This window comes from Lissotriton vulgaris, chromosome 1_2, assembly GCF_964263255.1.
Source record: "Lissotriton vulgaris chromosome 1_2, aLisVul1.2, whole genome shotgun sequence".
Lineage (NCBI taxonomy): Eukaryota > Metazoa > Chordata > Amphibia > Caudata > Salamandridae > Lissotriton > Lissotriton vulgaris.
In genome coordinates, this window is record NC_141686.1 from 169098232 (window position 1) to 169121214 (window position 22983).

At 42.7% G+C, this 22983-nt stretch overlaps 1 pseudogene; it reads right to left on the reverse strand.

Annotated features, from left to right (window-relative positions):
* Positions 1 to 2922: 2922 nt before the first annotated feature.
* On the reverse strand, positions 2923 to 21537 carry LOC147734769 (uncharacterized; annotated as a pseudogene).
* Between the last annotated feature and the right edge of the window lie 1446 nt (positions 21538 to 22983).

Sequence of the window (22983 nt, forward strand, 5' to 3'; positions counted from 1 at the left end):
AAAAGTTATGTCTTGTCAATAAAGTATGCTCTATCCCTTCCTGCACCCCAGTGGTGTCAGGAACCCGATATCCGGTACCAGAACCATTCCTTTTTAAAGAATAAAACCCCTAAGAACTCTAACACCACGGACTCTGCGTCTTTCTTTCCGATTGAGTTATTTTTGTTTAAGTACTTACCTGCATAGAAATTAGGACGGTAAATCAAATATTTACCACAACATGATGAAGCAAGTTTTCTCAACTCAGTCACATAAGCTTCTACAGTTTCACCATCCCTTTGTGACCTTTTGCCAAAATGTTATTGTTCTAATATAGTGCTTATCTTAGGAGGATGATGCTTATCTAACTTGTAAATACATATCTCATAATCATTTAATCCATCAGCTTCTGAAGAAGATAATTCTGGTAAGTGGTCGAAAACATCTTGTATTTGAATTTGAAATCCATTAGGGTTTCACCGCGCAGGTTCGCATCCTGCCGACAACGCCAATGTTGCATTTATCATAATAATGAAGAAACTCATTGAAGGTGGAGATGAAGTTTTATTCATAACAAAGGAACCCATCCACCAGTAAAAGAAGGCAGCACCAACTGATTTAGCATTCATCAAATCCACTTAGCAACAACACTATGACCTATTACCATTCCAAACAATGATGTAACTGGAGCATACAAGATTAATGGGGAAAAGAACAATAACCATAGATAAGAGAATCAAGGTTGAATCAAAGGATATCACACATCTCCCTTCTTTGACAAACTATATACATATCACATTAACAAATAACAACAAGTTAAGATAATTGTCCAGATATCTGGAACATTAGGTCAGTCTTAAAGAAATTATGAATAATCATCAAGATATTTAGGACGTTTGATAGGTCTTGAAGAACGACAAGCATATTCCCTGTCATCCTTTCTTTGAGAATCGGGGGGCAAGATGGCGGCCGCATAGGTGGACGCTAGTGGAGCTAGAAGACAGCGGTCCAGGTGCATCGATGCGTCCTCAGCCACCATACCTCGGAACTGCTTCCCTTGTCTGACGCTGTGTGGAAGCGTATCTGAGATGCCTGCTGCTCCACCTCACTAGTATGGATCCCGCTATGGCACCAACAGTGGTGTCGAGCAGTGCGGCCGCCAAAGCAGCTGCAGCGGCGGCTGCCCACAGAGCACGGAGCAAGGCTAACCTGCCCCCGGGTGAGAGTGCTGTGGCGCCTAGTGAAATCTCTCCCGGTCAGCTGCAAAAACACACCTGACGGAGGCAAGGAGAGGGAAGGCACTACAAGGAACAAGCCGATGGGACCCTCGGTGGTAGACCTGCTGCAGCGAGGCAGAGAAATGACGGCCCCAGTGAGTATTGCTGCCGGGAGTCTGTTGGAGGCGAATGTCAGTAATGCTGCTGGAGGAGGAATGGGAGTTCGGGTGGACTTTGTGGGGAGCCCCGAAACAGTTAATGACCCAGCTCATGCAACCCAGGGTAAAGGAGACCAGACAGGTACCTCTTGGGCTGATGCAAAGAGGAGGGACTGGCGAGCAGGCAGCATCGCTGGAGCAAAGTAAAGTAAACAGCCAGGCACCTATGAGCACCACATTAACTAATCAGGCCAGCAATATCAAGAACGGTGAGGGGGATTTAACCGGCATTAATTTAACAAGGAAACCGCCAGGGCCCCAATAGCTCAGGAGGATTTAAGCCATTTGGACAATCAAAATTTAGTGGATGTACTGGAGGGCAAGAGTTCCCTGGAGGATAAAAACAGTTTGGAAGAGGAGAAGGATCAAAGTGACAGTTTTTTCCCTGACAGAGGAAGCAGAGTGGTCTGATGATGTGCTAAGCACATCGCAGGGGGACAGTAGTCTGGAATCAGATTTTGGGGGGGGCGAGGAGGAACTACCCTCAACAATAAAAAAAGTGCTAGGGCGTTTGGGAAAGGAAGATAAACAGAGAAAAGATCTTTCCTGGGACTACTCAGTGACCACCCCACTTTCAAGCTCCGGTGGTAAATCAACCGCCGTGGTAAGACCCGAAGTACCCTCTACGCTTGAGACTATTCATCAGGCTATACTTGCCCATAGGGATGAGGCACGGCAAGATAGTAGAAAAACACAGGCAGGGATGAGGAAAATGCAGGGAGTAATAAGAAAATTATCAAAGGCATTTTCCAACATGGGGGAAAGAGTGGCAAATTTGGAGAAAAGGGTGATGGGTCCTGAAAGCGATGTGGTGAAAGCATTCACGATGGTGGAGGCCCATGATGCCCAGATCAAGGACATACAATGGAAGTTGGAAGAATCAGAAAATAGGCAAAGAAGAAACAACTTAAGAGTTCTTGGGGTACAAGAAGGTTTGGAGGGGGTCGACACCAGCGACTTCGTAATTAGTCTTTTTTCAACTGCTTCTCCAGAACTATCGGACTGGAACTGGTCATCCGAGATTCAATTTACTTACACCATTGACAAAAGATCAATTGCATACTTGGATGTGCTACTCATACGTAAAGGAAACTGGATAGAAACCACTTTGTACAAAAAACCCACAGATCGCAATAACCTACTTCATTACAGAAGCTTCCACCAAACTCCACTCAAAAATAACTTACCAACTTCTCAACTTCACAGAGTAAAGAGAATTGTATCTGAGGAAGAAGAATTACAAATTCAGATGAAAAATATGACATCGAGGTTCGAAGACAGAGGATACCCCAAACCAGTCTTGGATAAAGCCTTACAAAAATGCACATCTAAAACCAGAACCGAACTTTTGAAACAAACAGTAAAAAGCAAAGCTCTCAAAACTGTAATAATATCGAAATACTCTACTCATAGTCATCAATACAAGAAAATTATATAGAATCACTGGCCACTCCTCACGAATGAACCCGATTTTCAAACCATGATTGCCCAACAACCCACATTTGGTTTTACACGCAGCAAAAACATTCAGGACATTCTGAAAAAAAGTGGTGAAACAGGGACAGAGAATTACAAAGGTGCCATACCGTGTTATAACTGCAGCTGCTGTAATAACATCATTAAGGGTAACACGATGACACACCCCATGAGAGGAACTACCATCAAATTAAGAACTACAGCCACTTGTGATCCAAACAATGTAGTATACTATCTCAAATGTCCCTGTGGACTGATATATGTGGGCAAAACCATCAGGAAAATCAAGATTCGTGTACCAGAACACAAGAGTAATATCAGAACGAACAATATTCGATCCACAGTTGCGACACATTTCAATGAAAGACACCACAACATAAGCCAATTGAAATTTGCTGCACTTGAAACTGTCATGAAAATTCCAAGAAGAGACATAAACAGAACTCTACCACAAAGAGAAAATCATTGGATATATTTTCTCAATTCTATGAAACCGAACGGACTCAATGACAGATTAGAATTTGCGTGCTATCTTTAACCCTGTATTAATATGTACCCAATGAATGACATGTCTTGATTGTTATTATCACATTTCACAATGCCTTTAATTTAATACATTTAATTCATTTGATTTTATTTCATTACTCAGTTATATTGCAGCAAGTTTAGAATCATAGAGCAGATTTTGATTGTATTTTGATAATCTTTACACAATGATTACCATTTACTAATACTCTCATTCCTTCACCATTCTAAGATGGCGTTCATACTAACATTTCGACACTTACCAGTCCTATCTCGATCTCCAAACAATCTAAGCGGAGTGAAAGCCGGTTCGTCTCCGACTCCGACTTGACCGCGCTGGAGAATTCCATACTAAACGCTTCACCATACAATGGCAGGTATGACACATCGTGTTCTTACATTAGTTTATTCGATGGACACAATACACTAGAAATCATTCTGCTCGTAAACACTGGCATGTTCTAACTTTAGTATGACCATAGACTAACAACACACTCCACTTTCTACAACACCAACGTTATTTTTAATTTATACCTTGGTACACACACCGATTATATTATTCGCTCACCACCCAGAGATATTAACCCGATTCTGATAATCACACAGGAATTCACTCATTTATTTACCGCTTTCACTCTTCTTCAATCACTTTCTCCAACTTTATTAACAGCGAATGAACCTCATTATTATTTTTTCGTGTCAGATTTCTTAAGTCAGATTATAATATTGTATACCTACACTTTTGTAGGAAGATATCCTCTAAATGAGATCATTGCCTTTTTTTGTTTAGATATTGCCCTGACGAAGTGCACTTAGGGCATGAAATGCATTGGGAACGCCTTGTGGATAAATGCGAAAAAGTATAATTTCTACTCAGAACAAAGACGAATGGAAAATAAGATATTATATGAGAAGTTAATGAATACAATTTACTTCTGAATAAACACAATAAGTTCATCTAAAGAAAGATTCTCATCAAATTATTTTATTCAAGATTTACACGCTATATAGCGGATCAAGAGCTGTGCCCGGAGGGTCATCCCCTAACCAGAGGATGCTTCTATTCACTCTGAGAACTTCACCATTGCAAACCTGTGCTAAAATGAAGGTGCTTCTCCCCCAAAACATGATTTGATTGACTTATCCTCAACTGGCATACTTAATTTACCTATATGTGCCTAGTAGAGTGCATTATATGTGACGAAGGTCCGTAAATGAAATGCTACTGAATAGGCTGTATCCTGTCCCCACACAAAGACCTGCATACCCCCCCCCCCCCGTAGAGTTGAGAGGGAGGACTGCTGTGCACCTCAAAGCCCCTTCACTTCAAAGGCAACTGGGTAGAAGTACTCTCCGACCCCACCAAATCAGACACTACTGGACCTGTGAAAAACTGCTGTGCTGCTACAAGGACTGCTACTATTGAAGAACTGCTTTTGTGCTGTGCTGCCCTGCTGCCTGCTACCCTCTGCCCTGCTCAGGAAGGACTGGACCCATCTCACATGAACCCAGAGTGACTCCAAGGTCTTGCTTGCTTGCCCCCTTTTCTAAGTCTAGGAGACATCTAAGACTTCTCATCCACTTGCAAAAGCATCTAGACTTTGCTTGCTGGAAGTCTTGCCCTACCAAGAGGTGGCAATCAAGTCCTGGGCCATTGGAAGCCGCTATAAAGTGCTGCAACTGCTAAAAAATTCATGCATTTACGACAGTGTGGGAATCAGAACTGGTGCATCGCCCTTGATGCTGATGCATCGCCTCTGCTGCACAGATAGCGGACTTTGCTTTGCCGACCATGCGGGGCATCGCATCCAGTTTCCGACGCATCTCTTACATCCTGTGACTCGACGATGGCACATTTCCAATTTGCGCTGCTCGATGACAATGCATCGCTTTCGATCCATCGGTTCGACGGCGATGCATCACCTCTTTGTTTCTTACATCTCGACTCTGTTGACAACACATGCAATGTACTTTCCAGTGGCCAAGGCTGGTCCCTGTATCTGACTCGCTCTCCAAACACGGTTGGCCTGAACTTTTGGATTTACCCCAGTCTAGTGTGACCAGACATCCCCAGTTTTCCCTTTAAGCTTTAAGCACTACATGTTCATTTTTTTTTTTTAATTCATAACTCCGGTTATACATATTGAATTTTTGTCGTTTGGTCTTGTTTTGTTTGTAAAAATAAAGGCTATTTTTCTAAACTGGTGTGGTGTCTTTTGTGGTGTTTTCACTGTGTTACTGTTTGAAGTCTTGCACATATACCTTACACATTGCCTCTTAAGTTAAGCCTGCCTGCTTGGTGCCAAGCTACCACAGGGTGAGCGCAGGTTAATTTATGGTGTATATCTGACTTACCCTAACTAGGATTGTGGTTCCTGCTTGGACAGCCTGCATACCTATGCCAAAGAGAAACCCTATTCCTAACAGTACTATTTAAGTGCTTGTACCCAGCTGTGGTGCAAGCAAATGCTATATGTCTTACCACGTTAAGTAATCATTCAAAATTGTTTTCCAATGTGATATTTACTCATAATGTGACTCTTCACATGGATCCAGTTCACATTGAAATCTTACAGGAAATGAATTAAAGATGGCCGCAAGCATATTAAGTTGAGTTTGTGTGTTGATGTGCTGACATAAGTCCTTGTTTATTTTTCTTGCAGTTAGAAATGGCGGTTTACATGTTACGTCAGTGGAATCAGTTTTTGTGGGGGGAGGGAGAATTTTACAATAAAGCTGCATCACAGCAACACTATACGTGAAATACAAGTATGGTTGCACAGTTTAAACAGAACACTTCTGTAACGACACAGCATCATCTCTCCGCCCACGCCCTGCACATCTCAGAGACCTAAAGGTAGGGATGTTGGCACCCCAGATTTCCTTTGCCTCAAGGATTACAGGCAGCCACTTCATGTGGCCAGCTGTGCCCTGCAGGCAAGGATTCAGGGCGGATTAATTCCTCAGCCGGCAGAGCCCCACTAAACGGCGGTCATTGCGGCAGTTTTTTAACCAAAACATGAATGCAAACATGAACCTTTGTGCGCGCTACCATGACACATTTGTCCCGAGTTTGTTAAAATAAAAACTGAAGAAAGGAAGGAAAGTTTTTATTTTAACAAACTCGGGACTTATATGTCATGGTAAGCGCACAAAGGTTCACGTTTGCATTCAGGTTCTGGTTAAAAAATGCTGCATTGAGTAGAATAAACAGGTGAATGGATTGAGAAACCTTTGAGTGAAGCACTAATGATGAAACGAAACCGAGCATAAAAATGTTCCTGAATGTGAAATTGCAGTAAATTGGTTTTGCAAAATGTTGTTGCTACATTGTTAAGCAAGAATACTGTTTCCAATATGGTTTTATAATGATGCATTTTTGTATTTATAGATCCCCTGATGAAGGGAAGTGATTTCCCGAAATGCATTGGGTTGTTTTACTAAAATCATGGCAAGTGGAACCCTTTAGGGAATTCTGTGCTTTATTGAAATAACTACGCTTACAAAATTGAGTAAAATGAATTGATAACGAATGAAGAGTAAATGGATTTAAAAAAATGGTGAAATAAGGATTAAATCAAGAGTAAATTTTAAGAAATTGATACATTGGACTCAAACCATGAGTGTGGCAGTGCAGCCTGGTGGAATCAGAAAAGGGGTTCCTTGTGGTAAAATTGTCTACGTCACAACGCACTGAGACGAAGCGTGAAGCAGGTTTTTGCACGCCGATGAATCACTACGGTTACAGAATATTGACTAAACATGGATAACAAGGTGTGCATCTCTTTTCTCATGAACTTATCAGTGTCCTTACTTTTAAATCACCACAATTAGTGGGAAAAATGATTTGCAGAGCTGGTGATAAGAGTATATTACATGCCTGCATTAATATATTTCCTTTGGGCTACTTTTACCAGCCACCTCCTAGTATGGGGCAAAGAGATAATAGTTTGGTGGTGTCAGAATCTGGTCAAGACATTTTTTACATAGGTGTGTCTAATAGGTTTGAGCCCCTACACACACTAGAGGAGATAGATTGACTCAACATTCAAGATAATAGTGCTAGGCCCAGTGGGTTAGAGGTTAGATGTGTCGCTCCAGTTCCTCCTATTAGTAAGCGGAATGATGTGCAGGTTGGGCTTATGGGAAAAACTATTGACAAAGGAGGTCAGTGCTCAGGAACTAAAAATATACTGAGAAGCTCGCTATCACTAACACGGGGGAACAAACATGTCAGCATGATGAACTTAATACAAGAACCCCCACCTACGACTTTATTACTCCCCGACAGGTTAGAAAGTCCTATTGATCAAAATGACAATTTGAGCACACTATTTTGGAATATAGCGGGCTTGCATTCGAAACTGACAAACCCAGTATAGTTCGAGTTTATTGGGAAATTTTAAATTCTTCGTCTCCAAGAAACTTGGGCAACAGATTAAATCCATATAAAAGGTTTTAGGACATATCATAGCTTCACAATATCTTCAACACATGGGTGAGCTAAGGAGGGTATATGCACTTACGTTTCCAATCATATTAATTTATCCAGGATAACTATGTTGATAACAGTAATCTACTATTAAATTATATCCATCCAAATAGATAAACACCATATCTTGGCCCTGATTAATTTTTTATGACCAGAAAATTGAAGTTTTAAGGAAATTAAATAGCGACATGACCAAGCTGCAGAGAGTGAGGGAGCAAGAGGTGATTATGATCTGGGGCAGAGATTTTAAGACCGGGCTTTGCCCTTCAGGTGGGGATGGTAATTGTGGTCTACTATCTGATGAAAATGACCCTTATCTCCATTTTTCTCATTCAATCTCTGGGGACCTTTTAAAAGAGATTTAATTCTCACACAATATGGGCTTTACCAATAGTTTGTGCTTCCCCCAGTTCACTTTGAGCATACTTCTAACAGGAGAGGTTTTAAATCAACAATTGATTACATTATTTTACCTTGTCGATATGCTTCGTCTTTGAAATTATAACATTCACAAAAATGCTATAAGTGATCACTTCCCATTGAGCTTAAGTCTAGTGTTCCCAAACACCATGCAAAATTATCAAAGTAGCCAAGTACCCTGGGCCCAGAATTTATCCCTAGGATGAATAAATGGTTATTCACTGCGCTGTTCTAGATTCCAACCAGTAGAGTTCACTAAGAGCTATAACTCACTTTTAACTTGTCTGGATGAATCAAGTCCCCATGCAAATATTCCAGAAGCTTTTGCTCAACTTACACAGGAAATAAAAAACAAGGAGATCAAAGGAGCGCGTACATGTAGCCAGGGCTGGTTTGATACAAAACGCACAAAAGCGTATACCAAACTAAAGTTGGCCCTTCACAAATCAAAAAGGGATAGAGATGAAATAAGGGAGCGTAGGAGGGAGTACAACCAGGTCCTAAAAAAACACAATAAGGAACTAAAAGATATGCGTGGGCTACGCTCTACGATTCCTCGCTGAATAAAGATAGTGCCGCATTTTGGCATGCGGTTAATGCTCCTTTCTTTACAGTTTCCAACAAACCATTGATGGAGGTCGCCATAGATGAAAGGCAATGGGTGGATTTCTTTTCAAAAGTCTATAATCAACACCCGGGTGAGGACAGTACAAACTCCATTTGTAGTCAACTGGGAACAATCACCCATGAAATATCTCCCATAGATCTCCATTTCACTTATGACGAAGTTATTAGTGCAATCAACGCGAGTAAGCGTGGCAAGGCTTCTGGCCCAGATGGTGTGTCAATTGACCTTTTTACATCAAACTTCTCCCTTTGTCCTCCTCTACTAACACAGGTACTGCACGCATGCAGTTCAGCCGGTTTCATTAAGACCTGGTCCGAGCCAATATTAATACCCATATTTAAGAAGGGCGACTGGCACAATCCAGCTTGCTACCATCCAATTTCCTTATTGGATTCTTTGGTAAAGGTATCAGGGTGGATCATCTTAAACCGGCTTAAAGATTAGGCAGAAGACAAAAACAATCTGTCCGATGTATAATATGGTTTTAGGCCTTAATCTTAGCATCTGTAGTAAAAGAGCCACTCTTGTGGTTGAGCACTCTATGATGACCGTCGACTACCACCATCTTAAACTGACTTTAGTATGTTATTTCATCCTAGCCTTAATGTAGGACGGCCCTGTATCACTGGGAGCCATCACAGAGTAGAACAGTACACTATATTATGAGTTCTTACTATTGGCTTTAACATGGCCTCATGTCTTCTTGCTCTCTGACTTTACTATGCTTCACGACAGTGCTTACTATTGCCTTTGTCATGGCTTCATGTCATTTTGCTTCCTAACTCTACCTTGCTTTAAGCTTTTCTGTGTGCAAGGCAGCGCTTGCATAACAGAGCCCATTTTCATAATTGATGCCTTGTTCTGTGCTCGCACGTAGCTGCAAAAGTGGGGAGGGCATGTTTTTTGCTCCTCTCTTATTTTCGCTCCTCAATGACCAGAGTGAACTGGATATTATCTGTGGAATGTACAACTCTTTCTCTGAGTCAAAATACAGGGGCTTGGCCATCCACTGTCTTGGCCTTGACGCAGACTGGTACCAGTCACCTCGGTTTTTTCCAATGAGAAAGTAGCAGGGTTTTCTAGAAGCTTCGTCCCACGTTGAATAATGATATTAAAGCTGGAATCTTTCGTGGGCAAGGTGGAAATTCACCACAGATTAGACGTATTGCTGTGGATTGGTGACGGAACTTGGGTCCCGACCGAACTCCTTCCTGGGCTGTAGAAAGGACTTCCCCAGCTAAAGAGTTGGCAAGGATGTTGCAGAATCAGTCGGTGTGGTGTTCCTAACCACTCTCTCTCTTGTATATTTTTTATAATCTTTGCTACTTGTGTACATACTGCATTCTATTTAAATCGTTTATTTTAATTACTTACTTGATATGTTGGAGTCTGCCATGACTGATATATTTGGCCTGCCTTTTTAAAATGTTGCATTAATAAACTTGTATGTGTTTTTGTACCAACATCTGGGTCTATTTTCCTACCTTGCCTTAAGGAAGTGCTGAGGCTTGCCTTGCCTTTTGGGGGTGTTGGGTTAGGGTGTATTCTTTTAGCGAAAAGCATATTCATTACATCTTGGCGTCACTTTCACAGGATTCGAAAGGTTGGATTAAAGGGGAAGAAATATGTTTTCTAGAAAATCAAAAGCAGACTCTCAGATACCAATTGAGATTCTAGGATGAGAGATGGTCCCATATGGTGCGCTTGCCCATGAGTGGGCTAATTGTGCTGGACTGAGTGAAAATTGGAGCGCCTGTTTAGCTGACGCTGTGCCAGCACAAGTGGTTGTGTGTTTGCAAAAGGTGCCTGTCAAAAAAGGAGAGGAACTTTCTACATTAGGAAGAGGTGGGATTCTCTTAAATGCTTATAGAATCATACATGAGAAATATGTTCAGTTGCAAAGTGAATGTGAACAATTAGAGAAACAGTTTGTTGAAGCCAAAAATACCTCTACAATGTTAACCTGTCAGAATAAATTATTGCAAGATAAGTTGGAAACGTACCAGACTGTAGCAGAAAAAGCCGCAGTTCATATAGCGCAATACAAGTATAGGAACAGGAGAGGAAGGGTTACTATTTAATTATGTTTAGCTATTGCAAAGGTTGGAATGGACTGGGACCCTGAATCGTGGGATGCAAATTTGGTGGAGAATGTGATAAAGTTGACGTGCGTAACCGGGCTGGGTGGTCCAAATTACCCTTAGGGGGTTTCGATGGACAGTATGGATGATTTTACTCAGCAGGAGATTAATGACATTTCAGACAGATTCCGACAGAGACCTTGAGAATCTCTGCTTACGTGGATGGTTAGGTTGTTTGATATGAGTGCTGCTGGTGTGATGTTAGACCATGGAGATGCAGTGACATTTTGTACACTCAGTTCGGATGCTACAGTGCAGGAGCAGTTTAGGAATTACAGTGACAATGATCAAATCAGCTTGTTGCAGTTGGCTGTGATTGGATATAGTCATAAATACCCGACAGAGTCAGATTGGCCAGTGAATGATAAACCTTGGTATTTTATTTATTTATTTATAAAGTTTTATATAGCATGAACATGGTCCCGAAGGATATCAGAGCGCTTCACAATTGGAGGGAAAGGAAGGTAATCATTGCAGTACTGACATCAAATAAGAATACCAAATAAAACAGTTAGAAAATGGGGTCAACAGAATATACATTGAGAGATGCTATATAGAGGCTTAAGGAGGTGATGAAAACTGCTATTTTTCTGGACAATGCATAAAGGTTAACGGATGGGCTAATTTGTACAGCTCCTCCTGCATACAAGCAAGTGATGATGACTTTGCTGATCAATCAGACTGCTTATAATTTGGCACAGGTGGTTGAGGCAGTTCGTGAGTTAGGAGAATTGGGGGATGGATGAAAACAGAGAGCTTCTAGGTCTGAGACTCGTACAGACAATAACAGGCTGTCTAGCAGAGATATGTTGATGGCTCTGTTAAAAGATGGTGTGAAAAAAGAAAAGATAGATGAAATCTGTGGGAAATGTACGGGAAAAGAGGTCTGATAAGAAGGAAGGAAGTAGGAGAGTGAATAAACAAAATAAAATGCAAAAACAGTCAGAGAAGGGCAAAGCGAAGAGCAGGAAAAGGAGGAGAGACCTGCCCGCTCAAGTAGGAAGGTGGAGAGAGACTTAAAAAGCGAATGGCTCACTGAGAACCAAAAGGAGTAGGGATACCCCCCACCCCCCCAAAAGATATGAAGGATTGTATCCGGATTTGACCTGGGCAAAGACTGACAGATGCAAGGAAGATTGGGAAATAGGTCAAGCTTACAGGCTTAGGTGGTAAAGAGAAACCAGCAGTGAAGGCAGAGGTCCACATGAAAATAGGGAGAATACCAAAAAAAATACACTGTATTGATTGTGCACTTTTCTGAATATCGTACTGGAATTGATATCTTGAATGGAATGACTCTGTACTTGAAAGATGGGTACTAGCAATTTGGATCAAAGAAGTACATTTCAGGTGGCGCTGTAAGGGTGGGTCACCTGAAGATTTCCCCAGTGAAGGTGCCCCAGGCTACAAAAGTAATTAATTTGAAACAGTACAGAATTACAGGTGGGCATGAAGAGATCGGTGCAACCATACAGGACTTGATAGAGGCTGGGGTGTGTTGTACCTTGATTCAGCTCCTTCTTAGCTGCTCAGCCTGAATGAATGTGATGTCTGCGTGGAATGTTGGAATGCTTGATGACAGAGAGAGTAGAATGTGAGTGTGCCTGGTTTTGTGTAGAGAATGACAGTTGAAGAGAGTGGGCTGGACAGCAACCACGCAGCTCTTGGTGGGACCTTCCATATGATCTACTTAAGACCTACTAAAGACTTCTATGGAACCTGTAACTAATTACCAATAAACCTCATACATGGATATACCTCCTGGCTACCTGTGGTCATCTGTGGAATTTACCTTACAACATTTTGGCGACGTTCTTAAAGAAACCATGCGTGTTTTGGCCTCAAGACTAATGAAGGTGAGAAAACCTGCTCCATTTTGTTGAACTTTATTGACACAAGAAATTATAGAAACTTTATCATCTTTAAAGTAAAAGAATAAAGGAAAAGAACGCCCCCAAGAGTCCCACCAGCGTCCTCCTCCATCTGGACAGCCTACCCAGGGCGCTTCACATTCCTTGTAAAAGTGGACTTATGCTTTAAAAGAAGAAATATAATGTTAACCAATATAAGTTAATGACTGGCATATTTTCTACATGTATGAAAACTCTGCATCATTTGCTGACGCTGGTAAAGAGCAAGAGCAAGAATCGTGGCCATGTTTTGCCAACTATGCTTTAGTGAGGTGGAAACTACACTGTAAAGCATTTCCTTTTATTTTACTGGGATTACTTAACCAGTGAATGTTGAATACTGATAAAGATCGCATTCTTCAGCAAACTCTAGCAGTGTATTTTTAAACACGAAGACAACTTTCAGATTAAATGCTATTTATGACTCTTAAGGTCGAAGGGTCAATCTGTGGAAAACTTCTCTATAGATTTTTGCCATGAGAGTTTGTATTCGCCACAAGTTTGCATATTTTACTCATTGTGTCAAGCGTTGCCAGACATTGGACTTCCAGGTTTTTTTTTTTTAAAGTAATCGTGCCGTTTTTTTCGTTCGTGTGCGATTTAACTATGCCGCTTGTTATTAATCACAGCGAGGCCGTTAATCATCTCGATTCTTGCACGAGCCACCCTTTTGAAAATAACATGCACGTAACTGCTACTCTCGCATGCGTCCTCATCTCCGTCACAGTTCCTTCAAGTTCAAGACATTTCTCCAACGTTCTTGACATCTCTTCTGCTGCTAAAGGACGCTCTGCTGTGCTGACGCACCGAGAGCCACCCGGTCTAAGCGTCAAATAACGTGCAGCCATCTTTAGTTAGAAGATCAGTATTCCTGCTGTTTCATGGTCTTGTAAGCCACGTTCATCGCGCTTTGCCTGCTACACATCTTTTTCTCAGCGCTGATGGAGTTTTATACAGCGCTATAAAGTGGACATACTGATCGGTATTACCATTTAATATGCTTCAAATGGTTGATACAGTAATGAGAAATTTCCTAGTTATCACAAAGGAAAGTTTCAATTCTATTAAGGACGCGGAGGCGAGGATTTTGCTAGTCCTTTCTCCATTTTATTGGACAGCAAGTTAAAAGTAAGAAAAAACATTAAAACCATGGACTACCCTAACCAACATGGCAGCGGTAGTCATGGTAGCACATCAACCAATAAGAGTCCATCAAGCAGCATATAGGGATTCCCAGCCGGTAGTCCTTCCTCTTTCTTGGGTGCTGCTGCAGGTAAGAAGTCATCTATCCACTAGTCCGCTTTCTGATCGGAGCCTAGGGAAGAGAAACAATAATAATATCTTGTCCAAAACAATGTTGAACGAAGTCAAGAACATTGCAATGGAGAAAATAAAACAATTTGCAGAAAGAAGAAAAAAAACATAATTGAACAGTAATCCAATATGTACATTAAGACATAGTAAAAAAAGGTACTTCCCTCAGACGAAGCAAAGATCATCAGAAACCAGTCTTGGGAGGGAAGGCTTGATAAAGCCTGGGTGGGAAAATCCTCGCCTCCGCGTCCTTAATAGAATTGAAACTTTCCTTTGTGATAACTAGGAAATTTCTCATTCTATGTCAGGAAGCGGAGGCGAGGATTTTGCTTGTTCAAAGCTTACTCACCATCAGAGATGCAGCCTCATGGATTGGTTTAAAGTAGAACTTTTTAAAAGTTGAATCTGAAGACCAATCCGCTGCATTCATAATATCTTCCAATCGACCCCCTACCTGAACAGCCTTGGAAGCCATTGCACCTCTAGTGGAATGAGCCCCAAAGTCAGTGATATTAATTCCAGCTTCGGACATAATCCATCTGACCCATCTGGCAATGGTGGGAGAGGAAACTGCTTTAAAAGGTTTTTTTAACCGCAATAAGCAATTGTCTCTCGCCCGGAGGGCGGAATTCAAGAGTAACATCCTCATAAGTTTTGAGGCAGCGAACAACACAGAGCTTTGGTGAATCTGGGAAGGCTGGATAAGATACTGACCTGGTATTACACTTAGTTCTTCTTGAAACTGTAAACGTAACACCTTCCGGGGTAAACACCCTGGCCGAGATATCCAGAGCACGAACATCCGAAGCTCGTTTACAGGAAATCCGGCAGAGAAGAATCGCCAATTTAGCAGAAAGTTCCTTACGCGAAAGGTACTGATTATCCTGCCAGGATTTAAGGAAATCCAAAACCACATTAACATCCCACAACCCAGAATAACGGGGTTCTGGGGGACTCGAAAGGCGAATACCTTTGAGGAGTTTACAAATCCAAGGATGCTCACCCACCGGAGAGCCATCAACAAGAGCATGACCAGCAGAAATTGCCGACCTGAAAGAATTAATGTTGTTGTATGCCAATTTCTTTTGGAAAAGATCAGCGAGGAAGTTAATCACGTCGGTGACAGAGGAGCCCACGGGATCCAGGTGTTTTGCCACGCTTAGAGGTGTTGGGGGCCCAGGCTCCCCGAATGAGGAGCTCAGCGTCTTTCGAAAGTGAGTCGCAAGACCAACGTCCCCTGAAATCCTCCAGGCGTTGAGATGTAGATGGCCTTGGAGAACTAGAGGATGCGGGTGACCCAAAGGATCCGTCAGAATGTGGTCAAACGACGGTAATCGAAGAGGTCTGTCCCAGGACAGTTCTAGAAGGGAAGGAAACCAGCATTGAGCTCTCCAGATTAGAGTGATCAAAATCAGAGATGCTCTCTGTCTGCGGACCTGAGCTGCTACCCTCTGAATGAAAAGGAAAGGAGGAAACGCATAAGCTGGAAACTGGGACCAGTCCTGTAGGAAGGCATCCACTGCTTCCGCACCCGGGTCCGGTTTCCAGCTGTAGAAGCGGGGAAGATGGGCGTTCCATCTGGACGCAAACAAGTCCATCACTGGCAGACGCCAAAGGTCCGAAATTCTCTGAAATACCGAATGATCCAGTCTCCAATCGCTGGCATCCCGAAAATTCCTGGACTGCTAATCCGCCACCATGTTCAAATCGCCTGGGAGATACTCCGCCGTGACCGAAATCTGACTAAGAAGGCAGTAGTTCCAGAAGTCCTTCGCAAGATCCGCTAGGACCTTGGAATGAGTGCCGCCCAAACGATTGATATATCTGACCGCAGTCGTGTTGTCCATCCGGAGAAGCACACAACACGAGACCTTGGTCGTGGTGAAAGAACGGATTGCGAAAGAACCCGCGAGGAGTTCCAAGCAATTGATGTGGAGGTGAAGTTCTTCCTCCGTCCACCTGCCGCCCACCGAGAGGGAGCCGCACCGGGCACCCCAACCCTGGCGACTGGCATCCGACTCGATCACAAGATCCGGACAGCAGCCAAAAATCGCCTTCCCGTTCCACGCATCCATGTGATCCAACCACCAAAGAAGTTCTGACCGGGCTTCCAAATTTAAGGAAATCAATTCCGAGTAAGTGAGACCCTTGCGAAGGTGAAACGCTTTTAGTCTCTGGAGAGCCCTGTAATGAAGAGGGCCTGGAAAAATGGCCTGGATCGATGAAGACAGTAAGCCCACAATCCTGGCCAATTGACGGAGGGATATCCGATCCCGACGGAGTACTTTGCGAATCTCCTTCTTGATCTTGGAGATCTTTTGAGAAGGAAGATGAAGCGTTGCATCCGTAGTTATGATCAGAAATCCAAGGAAAGTCATATCCTGACGAGGAATTAAATCTGACTTCTGGGCATTGATGATGAAGCCCAGTGACTGAAGAAGGGAAATTGTAACCTGAAGGTGGTGAAGAAGGAGGTCTTTGGACTGATTCATTAAAAGAATGTCATCCAGGTAAATTATTAGGCGAATCCCCAAGGTACGGAGATGTTCTACCACCGGGCGCAGGAGTTTGGTAAAGCACCAAGGTGCTGAGGAAAGACCAAAGGGGAGCGTACGAAATTCGTAAACCTGATCCTTCCACAGAAACTGGAGGAACCGACAATGAGGAGGATAGATTGGAACCGAAAGATAAGCATCCTTCAGATCCAAGCGAACCAACCAATCATTTTGCAACAGAAGGTCTCTCAAGAGATGGATGCCCTCCATCTTGAAATGTCTGTAAATCAGCCATTCGTTGAAGGAGCGGAGGTTGATTACCGGTCTGAACCCCTTGTTTTTCTTCTCTACTAGAAAGATATTGCTGAGGAAACCGTTTGGGTGAAGAAAAGAGGGGATGATGGCGCCTTTTTGCAACATAGCCCGAACTTCCAAGTCTATAAGCTCCTGCTCTGTGATTGAAAAAACTAGAGGGCGAGGACGAGAGAGTTGAACAGGGGAACCGTAAAACTCGATGTGAAACCCCTGAACGGTCTCCAGAACCCAAGAATCTGATGTTATCGACGACCAGGCCTGGGGAAACAACGCTAACCTTCCCCCCATTCGAACCAGAGAAATGATGCAAAATCTTACCATTAAATCCTCTGGAGTTGGACTGGTTGCCACCACGTCCCCTGCCTTGGCCTCTGCCTCCTCTGGAAGGGTAAAAGGTACCCTGACGTCCATCATTCCAGCCGTTGTTTCTTCTGGATTGACCTCTATTGGGGCCTTGCTGGAGTTGGCGGCCGGAAGAGCGACCCCTGCCTCTGCCGGCCCCGCCAAAAACCTTTTTGGGAAAAAACTTCCTCATAGAAGCTTGTGCTTTGTCTAGTGCAGAAAAAGTAGCAACGAACTTTCCTAACTCCTTCACAAAGGGGTCCCCAAAAAAGCACCCTGCGCAATCGGGCCCGCTTCTGATGACGACAACTCTCCCAGTTTTGGGTCAATTTTAAGTAACAAGGATCGTCGACGCTCCGCTGAAAGAGCACAGTTGGCATTGCCAAGAAGGCACATAGCCCTTTGCGACCAACCAGCAATGTCATCAACCGAAAGAGGCATGCCTGACTCTTTAGAACGTTGGGCTAATTCAATTATTTTCGTCAGAGGACCAACGACATCCAACAGTTTATCTTGACAGGCTTTCCAAGACCTATCTATACCCTTCTTAGGGTCTTTGATATACTTGGCAAAGAAGGTGCACAATTTCGGATCAATTTCAGGGGTGCATGCCACCCTAAAGGGAAGAGAAGGGCGTGGGCACTCAGAACGCAGGCGTAAACGTACATCCTGAGGTAAAGGCTGTCGAAGCTTAGCAGCGACATAATCAGCAGTAGACTGTTCAGGAAACCATTCTGATGACCTGGGTCTAAAAATAGTAGATGGGTCAAACATATCAGGAGGCACAAGTTCACCCTCTGAAGAACCAGGAGCACTAGGTTTTGGGCGCCAAGACCTGCTCACATCCGAAAAATCCTCTGAGGAAGCATCCTCATCCTCATCTACATAATCGTCCTCCTCATCATCTCCCTCATTGGGAAACCCTTTCTCCGGGTCAAGGTCCTGGGTGGCAAAACCACCAGTCTCTCCGGGTGAGTCATCCCCCCGGTAGGGTGCGCTTCTTAGCGTGCTCGCACTCTTATGAAAGACTTCAGTTAATTTGTTGTAGCCCTCCAGGTGCCCCGCGTCACGCTTCCTGGCCGTACGTGGTGGAACACAAGGAACACCACTGGGCCCTGCCCCGCTGTCCCCAAAAACACCCGAATCAGTCTTGAACACATGGGCTGACAGCTTATTGACACTGTCCTGCAGAGGTGCCAGAGCTTGAGCTATCGCAGAAGAGAGAAGCCTGTCCACCTCTGCAGGAGGGCACGAAAGGGGCAGTTGTGGCTGATCATTTGAATTCGCCACCTCAACATTGGAAGGACTGGACTGCATTTTAGCAGAAAAACTGGTACCCATAAAACAAACACCCCAACTATATACCAGGGGAAGCCCCTCACACAGGTACCACAACAGGCTAAAAACCTTACACAAAGCCTGGAAGCTTAAATGAACTGACTGAAAATAAAGAACAATTTATTTAAAATTTCAGTCAGAAAAAATATCGTGCCGTCAAAACTACAGCGTCAGTGTGAGGGACGAGGCAGAAATTAGCAGAAGCGCAAAGCCTCAGCGCGTTTCTACACAAGCGCGAAGAGCGCTGAGGAGAACAGCCGGTCGGCGTCAGAAGCCGACACCAAGACCGCGCACGCGCGTAGAAGAAACGCTCGGGCTAAAAGCCTACCGCGTTAAGTATACATCAATAAAACAGCCTACAACAAAGGCGAAGTCAAAGACTAATCACACAATACTGAAACAAAGCTGTCTACAATCAATTTCAAAACTGCCACGACAAAGATCAGCTGAAGTAAAAACTGTGACTTATCTTGCCGAGGCAGCAATGGAGAAAGAGGAAGGACTACCGGCTGGGAATCCCTATATGCTGCTTGATGGACTCTTATTGGTTGATGTGCTACCATGACTACCGCTGCCATGTTGGTTAGGGTAGTCCATGGTTTTAATGTTTTTTCTTACTTTTAACTTGCTGTCCAATAAAATGGAGAAAGGACTTGCAAAATCCTCGCCTCCGCTTCCTGACATAGAATTTTAATGAATGCTGTGACATTTTGACAAAAGGCAAGTATTAAGAAGTGCACTATGGTATTTATTGCTAGGCATGTGTTATATACACAGAATATATTTTCTCATGCAGTAATGGGGTATTTTGTTTATGTGGTTTGTTTTAGATTTACCTGATCTAGACATTTTAAGGGTACTTAGTTTTATCTTTTAGGGTAGGTGTGTATAGGAGCCGGTCTCCATACACGTATTCTTTCCTTCAGTGTAGGTGTGCGCACACCTTTTCACTGTTCCTACCCTACATATTCTTGCTGTGCCTAACATTGCACCACCCTTTATGCGAGTTTAGTTTGCAGTGTGAGTTTTTCTTATTCTTCTGCTGTAGTGTTATCAAATTAGTGTTATAAGTTAACTAATAACACTAATGTTATAAGTTGTGCCTTTGAGCCTTTGGTAATGAGTTATGTAATCACACTTTTGAGCCTTTGTGCCATTATACTATTATAAGTTGTGATAAGTGTATCCCGTTTCCTTCTTGATATTTACACGGGTGAGGGTAACCCTGTAATTTACACAGATGAGTGAATCCCGTTTCGTTTGTGTTGTTTTCACGGGTGAGGGTATTCCTGTAATTTACACAGATGAGTCTATTCTGTATTATTCTTGTTGTTTACATGGGTGAGGACATTCCTGTAATTATCACGGGTGAGTGTAACCCATTACTTGTAATTTACACAGATGTGTGTCTGTATTATTCTGGTTGTTTACATGGGTGAGGACATTCCTGTAATTATCAGTATCCCATTACTTGTTATTTACCCGGGTGAGTGTATCCCGTTTCATTCCTGTTTTGAGCTATGAGTCATAAGTTATGTATTCATACCTTTGAGCCTTTGTGCCATTGTCAGTTATATATTTTGCTTTTGTGCCTGGTGCTATGGGCGATTTGCCTTACATTGGGTTGTCTATTCCATATGGTTGGGTGTGTTACCATCTCAACTTTAGTCATGTTACTATTTTTTTATTTACAGATTTTTCCTATTTCTCTTCTTTCTTCACTCTCATGATGCTATACTTGAATGTGTTACAAGCAACGTTTTTCATGCAATTTTTCTATTATTGCCTATAAAAAAAAAATTCAGAGGGAAGGGTATGTGCTATCCTGTGAATGTTTGCACTGTTTCTTCCTCCCTCCGTTCTAGTCACTCTCTACTACCTATTCATTTCTTTCTTCCTTATCACTGTACTGTTATGATTTCTCTTATATGAACTGTGTGCAATATTGCAAGTATCTTCATTTTTATTTTCAAGTTGCAATGTTGCAAATTATTGTCTTTATTTACTATCGAAGGAAAGGGGATATGTTGTACCTTGATTCATCTCCTTCTTAGCTGCTCAGCCAGAATGAATGTGATGTCTGCGTGCAATGTTGGAATGCTTGATGACAGAGAGAGTAGAATGTGAGTGTGCCTGGTTGTGTGTGGAGAATGACAGTTGAAGAGAGTGGGCTGAGCAGCAACCATGCAGCTCCTGGTGGGACCTTCCATATGATCTTCTCAAGACCTACTAAAGACTTCTATGGAACCTGTAACTAATTACCAATAAACCTCATACAAGGATATACCTCCTGGCTACTTGTGATCATCATTACAATCCATCTACAACATTGTGGTGACCCCATTCAGGGGTGGCTCTAGGCTCATGGTGGCCCTGGGCAGGGAGCATAGGTAGGAGGCCCCGGAAGAGGGCGTCCGGGCGGAGCACGGAGGCCAGTGAAGAGGGGGGGGGGAGGGAGGGGTCAGGGTGTTTGGAAGTGGAACAGAGCCGGAGGCCGTCAAATCCCTGCCTGGGACTGCCACGCAAATATGTATCCATCCTCAGAGGATTATTATATTAAGGATATATATTGGCGTGGTGGCCCCTGGGGTTTGGTGGCCCTGTACAGCTTGCACATGCCTAAGGCCGCCCCTGCTACGTAATCCATAAAAGTACATATTTGTTCATTTGAAAACATTGAGTGTCATTAAAATGTTATAGACAAGTGACTTCTTTAATTACCTCCATGTTTGGGCGCTACATTAGGAAAGCACAGAATTCAACAATTACGCTAGTCCCACATTTCATTCAAAGATCTCAAATAAAGATGTAAATATCTCATCTTACAAAGATTTGCAGTATACCATCATGTGTTAAAATTCCAACTGTGTGTGTCAGACTTTGAATGCCCACAAAAGTGTATATGTGTTCTGGAACTTAGAAGGCATGGTGCGCTTTGCCATACCTATTTCCTGCCCCTTGCCAGGGCTTTACTACTACAGATTCCTCTGCACTTGTGGTACAGAAATCGACTGCAGTAAATCCATGTGCGCCTGACAAGAACCCATTCGCGAGTTTCTGGCAGGTGTATGTGGTGGTATTTACAGAGATACATTTGTGTCTGTAGCCTAAAATACCTTTGTGATTCGGGCACAGGGTTTATAGATCATTAAAGACAATGTGTGTGCCTTTATTTTTATAATATTTTCAATTCTAAAGAGAAGTACTGATTGAATGAAAAAACAAAAACATAATTTGTACGATGCAAAGAAAAAAATACAGTACAGGAAGAACTACTCGCATCCAACATGAAAGAATTTCAGATTTATGTGAGCAATGGCCTAGGACTAAGAAAGACAAGCAAGCCATCGTCGACTTAATAAAATAGCAAACACATAGTTTGCTCTCATGAATCATGAAATCTTATCCCACAATAACGAAGCAAACCAAACAAAAGATTCTTTCTAGCCACCTGCAGAATGAATGTGGCAACACCCAGGTACTGTATACACAATCAAAATGTTCATGCACAATTGTCATTGTTTTACACATTCCATCAGTGTGTAGTCTACACATTCCAATGTTTGAAGAATAAATTAAAATATAGTTCGAAATTTATATAATGGGGCGCAGCTTTAAAAATGAAACACCAGGACGAGACTGAGTGAGTGGCAACAAGTGACAACAAAGAGATATGCAAAATCGTGTTTGCAAACTGCTTAACATATTTGAAGAATACTGTGCAAGCCATATACAGGACATACGCCGTGAATTTCAAGTTTTCATTTGACAGCCCTACGTTGAAACAAACTAATAACAACCCATATATTTTGAGAAGCAGGATGCTAAGAAACCACGTGCAATTGGTGTGCAAACTCCGTGGACCCAGACATTAGTATGATAAACGAATGACTATGTGATCAAATGAGTAATTTGTTTAATCACACAAGATGCAATGTTGGGATGTGGTATGAAATAACCGTTGCTTGATAAAATCTATGGCTTAAATTAATAGCACCCCTACAATATCTCCGTATAGCTGCCTGTTCGATTTGGAAACGTGTCATGCATTATACACTGTGCCGTGAGCATGTATGTAAAAAAAAGAATCATCTGGTGATTTCTAGTCTACCTCTTTTTTCTTCTGCCCGCCTCCACAGTGGCAAAGAAGCAGGATAGGCAGCAGGTGCCATA